This window comes from Panthera pardus, unplaced genomic scaffold, assembly GCF_024362965.1.
Source record: "Panthera pardus isolate Hobbes unplaced genomic scaffold, ASM2436296v1 HiC_scaffold_16, whole genome shotgun sequence".
NCBI lineage: Eukaryota > Metazoa > Chordata > Mammalia > Carnivora > Felidae > Panthera > Panthera pardus.
In genome coordinates, this window is record NW_026526721.1 from 32,041,896 (window position 1) to 32,055,770 (window position 13,875).

The 13,875-nt window shown below is 37.9% G+C and overlaps 1 protein-coding gene across 10 annotated transcripts in view; it reads right to left on the bottom strand.

Annotated features, from left to right (window-relative positions):
- The window catches only part of ROBO1 (roundabout guidance receptor 1), a 1,122,944-nt gene that overhangs the window by 373,789 nt on the left and 735,280 nt on the right, over positions 1 to 13,875 (bottom strand). The gene's annotated exons all lie outside the window — the stretch shown is intronic.

Here is a 13,875-nt window from a genome sequence, read left to right on the forward strand (position 1 = left end):
CATCCCTTGTAACTCCAGTGTTTCCCAGAGCAACAGAAAGCCCCTTTTAAGGAAAGCTCTGAAGTAAATCAGACTCTTCTACTTTACCAGAACCTGAAGCAGCAGTGAGGACCTGAGGACCAAAGAATATGCCAAGATTTGAGTTGGAGACATACAGTTTGCCATGGAGTAGCAGAAAAGATAGATCATATTTCATCCAGGTATTTCACAATACCGTACGAGGACTTTCTCAGTTTTCCTCTATTAATATCCATCATTATAGAACCCAACTAAATTCAAAATCATCAGGGTGCCTCAGTCAGAAGAGTATGTGACTCTTGATCTCGGGGTTGTGGGTTCGAGCCCCTGTTGGGTGTAGAGATTACTTAAAAATAAAATTTTATAAAAAAATAATCAATGTCATAGTAAATTACCTCTGACACAGGAGGACTGAATTAAAACCAAATAAAATGAAATTAGTGCATGCTCTTGAGTGAGGCGAGTTGTGTTCCATAATGTGTGTGTGTGTGTGTGTGCGCGTGTATGTGTAAAAAGACTTATATTAAGATGCTCACAGGTGCATTTACAAGCATACATGCACATACTTTAAAAAAGTTTCTAACAAAAAAATGATTTAACAAGCATACTCTCACCCTGAGTAAAGTGTGTTTTAAAGAGAATTTATTTTTCTTCCTCACAGTTAGAATTTTTTTGAATTTGATTTAGTTTAGACAGCAATACAAAGGCCAAAAAGCCTGCATTTACTCACTTCCTTATTTAAGTTCAGGAAAGAGCATAATATACTTATATATGTAGTTGAACCCAGTCAAGTCAGTTCTTAGACTTATTAGGGCATGACGCTGTTGACACAAGGCTAAGTGTAAGCCTTGACCTTTGCACTTTCGCTGTGACCTCAGGAACTAGATCTACTCATCTCATGGCAACCTTTACAACTTGAATGATGTCAGATCAAGGCTGCTATGTTTTTTAAAGGATCAGTTAGCCTCAATGAAGTCTATTTACTTTGCCTGTTGTTATTAATTCCTCTGACTTTTTTCCCCCAGAAACTCCAGTCCAATTTATTCTACTTCTGTAAAAACAAAATGTTCTCTAAATACTTTAAAGTTTACATCTAAAATCTGTTAAGCCAAAATATTTTTTCCCACAAAATCCTGTCATAATTTGACAGAAATTCAAACCACAGCAAAAGCTATAAGTAAAAAGTGTTAAATATTAAAGGAGAAGAGAATAGCTAATGTATTACATATTATTATTTTTTTAATGTCCAGGATATTATAATTTCCAGCACTTACCTTAAGTTGTATGAGAGCAGCCTCAAAATATCTAGTCTTTTAAGCAAAATTGGTCCACGTTAAGTGTCAGACTTCATTTCTAAATCTGTCTTGAAGATCGATATAGATACTAAACACAGCTTTGAAAGGAAGCTTTAGCCTTCTAATCCTATTCCTGGGTCATAATAAGCAACCTTATGCCCTCAACCTCCATCCTTTACTGAAAGAAATCCAGTCTCCAAGATTTGCATCCAACTAGTGAAAAGGAAAAGGCTATATCAAATTACCTAAAGTACTTACCGGAGAAATGGAGAGAAATGGAAGCATTTGGTGGTGGGAGTGGGGGATGGCGGGGGGCGGGTTGAATCTATTAAAAACAGTCAATGGAGAGAAAAAGGCAGTTCTCTCTTCTGAGAGTGTGCTAGTGTATTTTATGGTGGTAAATTGCCTTCTTTATGTAAAAGATAGTAAATCTGTTGATGCCATTTGTTAGGATGTTCTTATCTCAACAAAGGTCATGCATTCAGGGTCTAAAGCTTCTGAATCTCAGCAATGTTAAACAGGGCTTTTAAAGGAACTTTCAATTCAAAATCCCGAGTAAATGGGTTCACACAGCACGAATTTTATTGTAGACCAACCTAATTTTCACATTTTCCTCTCTATAACAAGCAAGTCATTTGTTCTCTACACTCATAATGGAAAGAAAACAAGAGTTTCTTTGTTTGTGTACATTAACTCAATGCTGTAAAAGTCATCCAGTCAAGCTTCACTATACATTCACCCTTAAACCTTAACCTGACTTGGAACAATATTTGTAGCCTCTAAAATTACACTGGGTGAACCCAGACGGAGTTAATCACCCTTCACTGTCTCAGTGAAAAGTATAATGACCCACCATTTAATGTGAAGCCATTAAAATGCTGGAAGGGGCAAGAATTCACATTGTGTGTTTATAAATACCTCACAGACATGAATCCATACATTCGAGCTGCCAGGACACTTTTCATATGGCACTTGCTCAGAGAACCAGATGGAAAATAATGACTGTTATACACTCCAATCCAGAAGTGTCTATTCTGTTGTCTTGTATAGTGTACCTTGTACTTTTAATACTGACATCAATGAATGCTAACAAATTTCCTCTGTAACTACACACACACACACACACACACACACACACAAAAATCCAAATCAAAGTTGGGTAATTATGATATTATTTTCTTTCGCTAACTACCATTGCTTCCCACACAAGGCAAATCTGTAAGCAAGATCTTGCATTTCTACTTTTGGATTTTTATTCCAAATCATTCCTTCAAGACTGCTATACTGCACAGTCCAGAGGGCACTGTTCCCATGATACGTGGGGTCTGTACTCCAGGGGCTGGTCATTCAGGTCAGCATGAACCATGCAACTACAACCAGAACAGAGGCTTAGACCACTTCTCTCCATGCCCCCAGTGACACCCCCGCTGGAACCACCACCTCAGCATCCTCTTAAATGTTCTCCCCATTTCCACTCTGGCCTCTGTAATCTATCCAGAACAGAGTATGCTGAATAACCTTGTCAGTTTTTACAACAGAGCACAAGTATTCTTGTGTTTACAACCATCTTCATTCGCTTGAAATAAAGAAAAGTCCTCACTAGACCCTTTCAAGTCCCTAAATTAGAGAATGAAAAGTGCGTTATCTATAGGCCATGTACTTAATTAACAAGGCAAGGAGGTCTGAACATTCAGATCTGAGCATACACTGGGCTGCCTGGGTGGCTCAGTTGGTTAAGCGTCTGACTCTTGATCTCAGCTCTGGTCATGATCTCACAGTTCGTGAGTTCGAGCCCGGCTTCAGGCTGCACTTACAGTGCAGAGCCTGCTTGGAGTTCTCTCTCCCCCTCCTTCTGCCCCTTCCCCACTCGTGCTCTCTCTCTCTCTCTCAAAATAAATAAATAAACTTAAAAAAGAAGACCTGAGCATACACAGTATGAATGAAGGATATGAAGGATAGCAGCAGGGAGAGTGCCTGAAAGAGTAGTGCCAAACCAGATCCAAGTGATAGCTTCCACATGTGAGGGACAATCTGAAGTCATCAGATCATCTAGTTTCTCATGAGAAGCTAGAAATCTGGGGTTTTATCCAAAACCTCAATTCTTAAATGTTGCCTGAAATTTTTAAAACAATATGAAAAAAAACAAATACCTGTGCAAACTGCCATAAGAGGCTGTTGGTGATGAGATTTTACCACAATCTCCATTTATCACCATACAAGGACAAACTGACCCTTCTGTTCCTCTCATTAGCCAAGCTTTTCTTACCCCAGAACCTTAGCACATACTTTCCCCATGGTTTTTGGCATTCATTCTTATCCCTCAGATCTGAACTCGAATGTCTCCTCCGTAAGTCTTTCCCTGAAAGATTTCTATCTAATGTAAGTCCTCCCCACAGATCACTACCACATCAGCCTGTTTGATTTTTCTTATAGTGCATCATCCCCATGGAAGAAGACTTGACCAGTCCCCACGAGTAAATTTACTCTGTAAGCAATGACTTTCCTGATGTATTAATAAAATCCACTTTCAATAAAAATCAATACAGAATATGCTCAACTGAGCCAACAACATACACACGCACACACACAACTTTCAAGCTTCATTACTTCATAAATGCATATTGGCAGGATGATGGGTTATTTGTTCACTAAATATCTACAATAGCATTTTGTAATAGAGAAAAACAATTGTGTGTGTGTGCACAGACATATGTATGTTTCTATGTGTATGATCTGTACAGAAATGAGTTAATATCCAAAAAGATATTAATCTACCTCAATGTAGTTTGGTCAGATGGATTCTTTTTGAGGAGAATTTCATCTAGATATAAGGCAGTGGTTCTCACCTTGAGGCAATGTCCCCTAAAAGGCATGACAATGTCTGGAGGCACTTTTGCATGACAGAACAAGGGGGGTGTTATTGACATCCAGCAACACAGGCCAAGGACTGCTAAGTACCCTGCAAGGCACAGGACAGCCTCCAAAAGAATCATCTGGCCCATGATGTCATTGGTGCCAAACCTAAGAAACACTGATTGATATAGGGTCTTTTCTTTCCCTCACTCCAACTTTGCCAAAGAAGAAACAGTCACCCCGTATTTTTGCTTTGGGGGGCAGGTAGGGAGTAATTTTAAATTTTTTCCTCAACATCATTATGATTAAATTTGTTTAAAAAGTTTGTTGAAAAAAAAGTTTGATTATTTCTCTGACTACACGCATGTAATTCTCTAAGGGACCAAAAACAAACAAACAAACAAACACAAAAACCAGTTGTGCTGTTTTCATTTTGGTTTGTACAATACCTGGTCCATTCCAAGCATTGAATACATGAACAAACAAGCATAATAGCAGTGCCTTCTTATTTTATGCTTCACATTGGTCATGTCTCCAAATGCTTATTTAATAAATGAAGCACTCACGTTGACACACAAGACACTGTGGTGGATTCTAGGCATATGTACATCCAGAAGAAAGTCTCCTCGCCCTCAAATTACTCAAAATCTGATAATGGAAACAAACAAACAATATAGCCCTACATAATTTGTACAGTCTTACAGTAAAGGCATACACAGTATTACAGGAGTGCATGAAAGGCCAATTCACCTGGACTTGAGGAAGTGGATGATGGGATGGGGGGATGGGAGCCCAAAATGTCCTCCTAGACAGGATGTCTGACCTGCTTCAGATGTGCTGAGTACTAATCAGGCAGATGAGTAGGAGGGGCAAAAAAGCATTTCAAAGACAAGACAAGTTGGAAAGAACAAGTCATTTAGCATTACTGGGGTAAGTGGCTGGTTTCTCTTTTGGAAATCGGAGGAGGAACACATTAAGACCCTAATATGTGAACGTAAGTGAATTTCTGTCTTCATATACATTGGGCCAGATCTCTGTTTCCTTCACACTTGGAGATTCCATGTGCCTAAAATTTCTTCAACTACCTCATTACAGGCCTGCCCTTAAACATCTTTCTTCATCTGTTTTTTGTTTATAGAAAGTCTCTTTGAACCTATACACAATGATCATAAATTCACACTTTAATTTTAAAATTAGAAAAGCTTATAATTCCAAAGATCAAAACTTTATCTAAGATCAAATCAGCATTCATACAACCTGACGTCCTGTGAACCAGGGCTTTGTCCGAATTTTTTTTTTCACATTTCCACTGTTTATCCCAAATAACGTTACATGGTGATTACTCAGCAAATATTTGTGGAATTGAATCATAACTTGAATCTTCTCCAGACCCCATGTTTTTTTTTTTATAAATCAATAGTACATATTGAAATTGCAATATACTTACAAAGCATAAACGTGTTCAAAATTGAGGTGGATGAAGCTAAAACTGACTCAGAAATAACCATTTCCTAAAATTTTCCCTTATTTAATAATACATGCCTCTAATCTTAGGTTCAGGCTCATATTATTGTAATCTAAACAGTAATAATAATAACACAAACAAGCAAAGAGGACTTATTTTAGGTCCTGCCCTCTGTCTCCCTCTTTACAAACCTCAAGCTTCTCACTGCAGAAACTTCTCTTACCACTTCTATTAAAATTTATCTGAAAGCTTTATCTCTAAATAATTCTCTTAAAATCCAGATGGATTTTTTTCTGCATTTCAGGGACTGCAGAGTGCTCATGGGGACAACCCACTGGCATCATAAACTCAACCGACCAAAGGACAAGTCATAGCATTTCCTCAATACATATTGTTCCTCCCTTATTACCGAAGTCCCTGTTGCTCATGGAGTCATCTGTGTCACGTGCGATCCTTCCATCTTGCATATTTTCTGTCAATTCTATCTATTCATTCTACCATTCAAAAACTCTTGATCTTTCCCCTTTATTTCCATCAACACTGTATTTATTCATCATCTGTCCCCTTTATTATTTTGAGAGCCTTCTAAGTCTTCTCATTGCCCATGGTATCCTGTCCATTCAATCCATCATGCAAGCCACACTAGTTGAGAGATCTTTCTCCCCCACCCAAGTTCTTTCCTACCTAAAAAGCTTCCCTGGTTTTCCTTTGTCCCATAATGAACTTCAGTATAGTGAGCATGGAGTAAGAACACCTTTATATTCTGACCACAGGCTTACCCTCATAGGTACCTCATCAGTAAGCAATCCCAAACAATTTCTGGTTCCTCCCGTAATCCCACACAATTTCTCCTCTCTTTGCCTAAATATACATACTTCTTCTGTTTCATCTGATGGGCAAACAAGCAGAGGAGAGGATAGCTTCAATATTTACTTCAATTATTCTTTAACACTGGTAGGTTACTCTCCAACCCTGGTAGGAAGTACGTTTCTCCTTCTTGTATATACATATATATTCCTTCGAAAATATACATAGATAGATAGATAGATAGATAGATACGTGTGTGTGTGTGTGTGTATGAACAATTAGAATATGTGTGTGTGTGTGTGTGTGTGTGTGTGTGTGTGTGTATATATATATATATATTCTAATTGTTCATGTACTTTCTTTCCTAAATTATCAGGCAATGTGACCTTTGTGTGTAGAGAACATAACTAAATTCATCTTCATATCACCAGTGCCTACAAGTCTATCACCTATGGCAGGTACCCAGGAGAAATTATTTTGAATGGTAAATACCGTATAGAACAGGAGAACATCACACGGTATGTTTTATGCCCATCTTAAGAGTCAGTTTGAGTAGGATACCAGGAGGTTTTTTTTTAAGTTTCTTTTTTAATAACATGAGGTTCTTGAATTCTCTAGATATTTCTCTACAACCTCAGTTATAGAACTTACTCACTGTAGATTCCTAAAAAACAGAAAACAAAAACAAAAAACAACCAAAAAAAAAAAAACAAAACAGTGAAACATTTAACTCTGTCTCATTACCAATACTCAAGGCAAACCTAAACACTTTAAGTTCTTTACTATTATATTTATGGAAAAAAATAACATTAAAGATAGTTAAAATATTAGAGAACATAGTCTTATTTATCTTTCATTTGTAGGAGGACTTATTATTTTTTCATTAGATATACTTTACTTTTTTAGAATGCTAAAGGGATCCATTTAGACTTTGTGCATTCAACAAATGTTTACTGAGTACCCCCTATGTGCTGTGTGGCAACTATCAAGGATACTTAGTTCTATAAAACAGGCAAGGGTCATCCCTCACAGAGATGTGAGACTAATGCAGAAAGCGGAATTTATTTTTAATTTTTTTTTTTAATGTTTATTTATTTTTGAGAGACAGAGAGAGATAGAGTGTGAGCTGGGGAGAGGCAGAGAGAGAAAGAAAGACACAGAATCTGAAGCAGGCTCCAGGCTCTGAGCTATCAGCGCAGAGCCCGACATGGGGCTCAAACTCACAAGCTGTGAGATCATGACCTGAGCCGAAGTCGGACGCTCAACCGACTGAGCCACCCAGGCGCCCCAAGAAAGCAGAATTTAAATAATGATGGACAGGGGCGCCTGGGTGGCTCAGTCGGTTAAGCGTCCGACTTCAGCTCAGGTCACGATCTCGCGGTCTGCGAGTTCGTGCCCCGCGTCAGGCTCTGGGCTGATGGCTCAGAGCCTGGAGCCTGCTTCCGATTCTGTGTCTCCCTCTCTCTGCTCCTCCCCCATTCATGCTCTGTCTCTCTCTCTCTATCTCAAAAATAAATAAACGTTAAAAAAAATTAAAAAAAAAAATAAATAACGATGGACACTCATTAATAGTGATGCTGACATGGTGCTAAGAATAAGAAGAGTACCCAGGGCCTTTAAGAGAGCCTGAGAGTAAAGAAATCAAAAACAAAATTTTTTAAGTGACCATGAGCACATGGCAAGCAAGCAGTAGTGACAGGTGTACTGAAAATACTGGCCCGGGATGAAATGCAGACACCAATATAAAGGCAGACGTGAAACATTCAAACTCATAGCAACATTACAAAACAGACTGTCCCTTTAGCTGTGAAACTTAGATTCTACAACTTTAGCTACCCTCTCCAAAGTTCTTCTGACACTAGTATTATTAGTTAGTACTCAATTAGCATTAAGTACCACCACTCCAATATTCTGCTGCTTCTGCAGAAAATACACTCACATCTAAAGAGATAAAATAACACCCGTAAGATTTCTACTTGTTAAGATTTAGAAGTAAAAGTTCTATACATAAATTTGATCTATTCTGAGACTGAAACGATGTCCTTATTGAATAATCCAAGAGGTACCGTCATCTATAATTGTGTCGCCAACAGACACAAGTTCATCTCATCGTCTTGAAACCACACAGACACTAGATCGCAGAACGTTAGTATTGGTTTGGACTCGGAGTTCATTTCTCTGTCACCTTTTTGGACTTTAAACTTCCACCACTTACTAAATATTTCTTCTGACAAAAATCTCTTCTTTCAGTTTGATCTCAAAGCTCAAGATAGGTATTATTCCTATCCTCAATTCACAGATGATGAAACAGGGGCTTAGAAAACCTATGTCATATCACCAACTTCACGTAGTTCACTAATGTATTAACTACAGTTTCTAATTTTTTTTGTATTCTTTTTTTTTTTTAAAGCTTATGCATTTTGGGGGCGCCTGGGTGGCTCAGTTGGTTAAGCGGCCGACTTCGGCTCAGGTCATGATCTCACGGTCCGTGGGTTCGAGCCCCATGTCGGGCTCTGTGCTGACAGCTCAGAGCCTACAGCCTGTTTCAGATTCTGTGTCTCCCTCTCTCTGACCCTCCCCCGTTCATGCTCTCTCTCTGTCTAAAAAATAAATAAATGTTAAAAAAAAATTTTTTTAAATAAAAAAAAAAACAGCCGGTGGTAGTACCAAGATTAGGGCATAGGAAGCCAGAGACACAAAATGTGGTAATCACTTTTTAAATAAATGAATTGCTCAGGAGGCTGAAATCTTACTCATCATAGTATTCCATAAAAGACATATTTTCCCAAACTTCTATCCATGACTCATCTAAAAATCAGGTTTCTGTACCATGGCATTAATGCTTCTAATTGGATTTTTGGTTTCTTGAAGAAAAGAACACAGGTAGTAAAGAAGGGAACTAGAGACAATGTTTCTAATCAGGGAACATTTTTAACATGTGAAGTTGGTTATTGGTACTTCTCTACCTTCCCTTCCAGCTTCCCTGGCCCAGTCTGGCCCCCATAATTACTCCAGGACCCGAGTGGCCTCATTCTTCTCCATCCCTGGGACTTCCCAGTGTGTCGCCATCCAATGCGCCAAATAAAAACTTCCATTCCCCAAGTGCTAAAAGCTGAACTCCAAGTAAAAGAGGACCTATAATCTGATTAAAATAATTCACAGTAAATTGCAAATCTCTTAATCCTCTTAGAGGCATTAACATTTTTTTAAGTGTGTGGGGGGGTGCTGGGGACTGGAACAACCTTCTACAGCCTCTAATTGTTGGCATTTTTGTGCAGCATAAACAATAATATATTTTGCTTTATTCAGATAGACATGGCTATCACATTGGCATGGCAATCTGCCCAGAAATCTGTCACCAACCTGTCAAATTAACCCCGAATTTTCTCTTAACAACCTTCACACTTTTTCTGCTTTTATTTGTTGCTTTTTAAATCTCTGGCAAGAGGTCTTAAAGTTTGGATTCTCTGTAGGGATAATTTTTATGTTTAGGGTTTGTAACTCAGGGTCTATATACCAAGTAACTATCATAAAGTAGTATATTTTAAAGAAGATCTTGATAAAGACTACCAATCAGCAAAACAATAATAAAAACAACACAAGAATCTACTCTTAAATAGACATGAGAACATGTCAAACACCATTTTGAACCCTTCAACATATATTAATTAACCTCCACAGCATCCCTATGGAATAGCTATCAAAATTATTTCCATTTTGGGGTACCTGGGTAGTGAGTTCAGCCCAGGTCATGAACTCGCGGTCCGTGGGTTCAAGCCCCGTGTCGGGCTCTGTGCTGACAACTCAGAGTCTGGAGCCTGCTCCCGATTCTGTGTCTTCCTCTGTCTCCGCTCCTCCCCCACTCACGCTCTGTTTCTCTGTGTCTCTCAAAAATGAATAATTTTTTTCAAAAAATTAATTGTTTCCATTTTACTGATAAGGAAACAGAAAAGTGAGACGTATAACCTACTAAGGTGGCTTGGCTGGTCAGCAGTGAGGCTAGGTATTTTAATTCTGAAGCCCATACCCTTGCAATCACTACCTGCTACTGAGAGACACAGTGACTAGAAAAAACTCACTGATAAAGAATCCAGCTCATTGTATTGCTCCTAGGCTAAAGAAACTACAGAACTTAAATTCTAGAAGGGGCCTAAATATCAACTGTTTCAACTCCTGTACTTTAGAGATGAAGAAACGAACTCACTCTGGCATGGTTGAAATGCTAAGTAGTGGCCGTTTCAAAGCAAGTAACAACCACACCTGAATCCAAGTCATGTTTTTTCCCTCACCATAATATAGTCAGTTCATACAAAAATCATAGGAAAATCTATAATCTTCACGCAAAGGTCGACACCCAAAGTTCTATCCAATCCATCTGGCAGGATCTAGTAAATACATAACCATTCATACATACGTTACTTTCAAGTTTGGTGCTTTACAATGTTTCTGCCACAAGTTATTCCAAAAAGCGTTTGCCTTTTTTCTTTTTAAATAAACACTGGGATGAAGCTTTCTGGTAGTTGGTAATTCTGGTTTTTCTTCTTTCCAATTGTTTACTTCTCTGTTTCTAAAAGAGTAAAATTTTACCCAAGAATGAGAGGGAGTATTAATTCCTTTCATAACTTCTGTCAAAGCAATTTACGTAGTGAATCACTTACTCATTCACTGAATGTGCTATTTGTGATAGTTAATTAGACATATACCCTCTTGGTTGGAAAGAAGAGCTAGACAAAGAAATGCAATACACCATGAATGCCAGCAAGGTCCACATACTTTTTTTTTCCCTTGGGTGCTAGGGAAATATATATGGAATACATCATATCTACATTGGGAGGGGGTGGAAGGGGTGTCTAAGGCTTTCTGGAGGAGGAGACACCCATATTGATTCATTAGGGGAAACAGGAATAGGGATGCAAAGCAGGGAAGCAAGGAGGGAAAGGAATGGTTCTAGACAGAGCATTCCCTGATAGGGGGAAAGCATCTAGAAAAGCCAGAGAAGCAAACGGGCATTCACCTGGCTGAAGCTGGCTTATAGGCCGGAAACCCTAATTAGGCAGATGTGCAGAATGGTCAAATCAATAATACCAATGCATCTTAAACACAAAGTACTTTCTCATGAGAAAATAAATCAAACATAATGTTTCTGTGGTTCACAAAAAAGGAAGAAAAAAGTCTTTATTTGAAAGGAACTAGGGAGATGAAATAGAGTCATGGTCCAGGGCAAAGAAGATCACCCAGATTTAGGCAAAGTAACTAATATGTCCTCATGACATTTTTCTAAAGACTGCAATTACCAACTATAGAAATAATTTCCATATAAACATGGAAATCATGGTACCCCTTTAGGTGATGAAGAATCTATTATTGGCAAGCTATTCTGTCAGAGTATCAAATAATGCTCATCTTTAAACATGCCTCCTATGGACAATGAAATGCTGGTGACAGTTTCCAGCTTCAAATGAATCAGCACTCTTTGCTCAGGGCACATTACTGCTTCTGACCTCTTCCCCTGCCCGTGCCTTGACCTTCTCCCACTCAGACATTATTCCCTGCCTTGTGCCTGTGAGCATCTCGTATTATTTGTGAGCTGTGGCTCCAGAATTTAGCATGAGAACGGCTGCCCCTGATAGATGTCTAACATGAGTAATACTCCTAATGATCCCCAATGGGACTCTGCCATATTCATCCAACAGGATGAGTTGTTTGAAGACAAAAAGAAATCCCATGCACTTTACAGAAAAACGTAACGAAAAATCGAAATTTCTACATAAAGGAACATTTCACTTAGATTTCATAAGAAACGATCAGGTTTTTTTTTAAAGAGTTAACAAAGTCTCTTCACATATATTTAGCTTTGCAGTAGTATATCTTCAACACCTGAGAAAATTATACCATTGCCTAAAGAAATCCTCCAAATGTTGTTTTAGAAACATTTATGAATTATGCACAAGGTTTCCTCACAGAAATGCCAGATATGCTCTTGAAAACTGTGCATAAATCAATATTTTTTAAAATTAAATAACATTTCTCATTGACAAATTATTTCAAAGATGTTTCATTTTCAGTTCTGGTTAATATTCAATTGGCAATGATTCCTGACCCTTTAGATTAAGCTTCTCCCCTGATAATATTTCTGTCAAATAGCTAATGATCTATAAACAAAGAATAAAACAAATAAGAGAAAATAGATTTTAGAAAAAAAAAAAAACCTGCATTAAATTCTTGCAGAAGTTAAAGGCTCCTCTGGAACTCAACCATAGCCTAAATTTCTTTATTTTATTTCTTCAGATTCCCCTACTGTATTTTCACAACCTGTAATTCAAATCAGCACAGTGGTGTGTCCCTTAATAGCAATCAGTAAACCTTTAGACTGTCTGTGTTGATATTTTCTCTTCTTATTCAAGAATATATTTATTTATTCAGTTCATCAGGGACTCTTAGCTCATCAAAGGGCTTGCTGGCTTGTTTCCTTTGTTTGTTAGCTTTAGGACAAAAGAATAAACATAAACAGTCAAACTGATCACTTTGCCTGGTTCAACAAATACAATTTGTAAAAGGTAAATAGCTCTTGATAAAGGCAGAAGCTTTGGGTTAAACAAATAAGCAATTATGCAACCGTTTAACTAGGAACCACACAGTGAGGAAGGCCAAACATCAGAAAAGTGAAAGCTTCTAAAACACCAAAGATAACAACACGTCAAGCTATACTTATGTGTTGAGGGTAGGAATAAGCAGCAACAGATAGGTCAGTCCTATGTGGGGTGGATAATATGATACTGCAGCCACAAATTGGTGACCTGTGGGGTCACATTTGGGGTAGAGACATTATTATTTATTATTATTATTTTATTTTTATTTTTATCATGTATTACTATTATTAATTCTCAATTGCTCCCAGACTTCAGTTAGGAAATTTTACTTAAAAATATGGATTTACACCTTCTCTTGAAAACTCTGCATATCTGTCTATATTGGACCCGCATTTCCCCATGGCAACATCCAGTCACCCATCCCTTAGAGCTAATACAGGCCTTCCCTTACAAGCCCTGTGTAGGTATTCGGTTTTTAACCATTACAAAATACTACCAGAGAAGTAAAAACAGAATCTCACAAGTTGTATTTTGTTTTTCTTCCTCACCGAGAATTGTGACTTCAGACCAGGAAGAGCAATTCTAAGTTGGTTCAGGGGGAAATCAAGGTGAGAAGATAAATATCTTCCTTCTTAATACATTTGAAATCTCCTGATCAAGGAAAGTAATACATCGCAGAATGTTGAAAGAACTTTTAGGTAAAATGAAAGATTAGAAGACTAGGAAAAAGTTAAAAGCTATCCATCCACATTTTTAACTACAAAAAAAGGTCAGTTCCTCAAACTTGAGGTTACACTTTAGGACATGAACAAAACAGTTAATAAAACCATAACCAAGGGAAATGAGC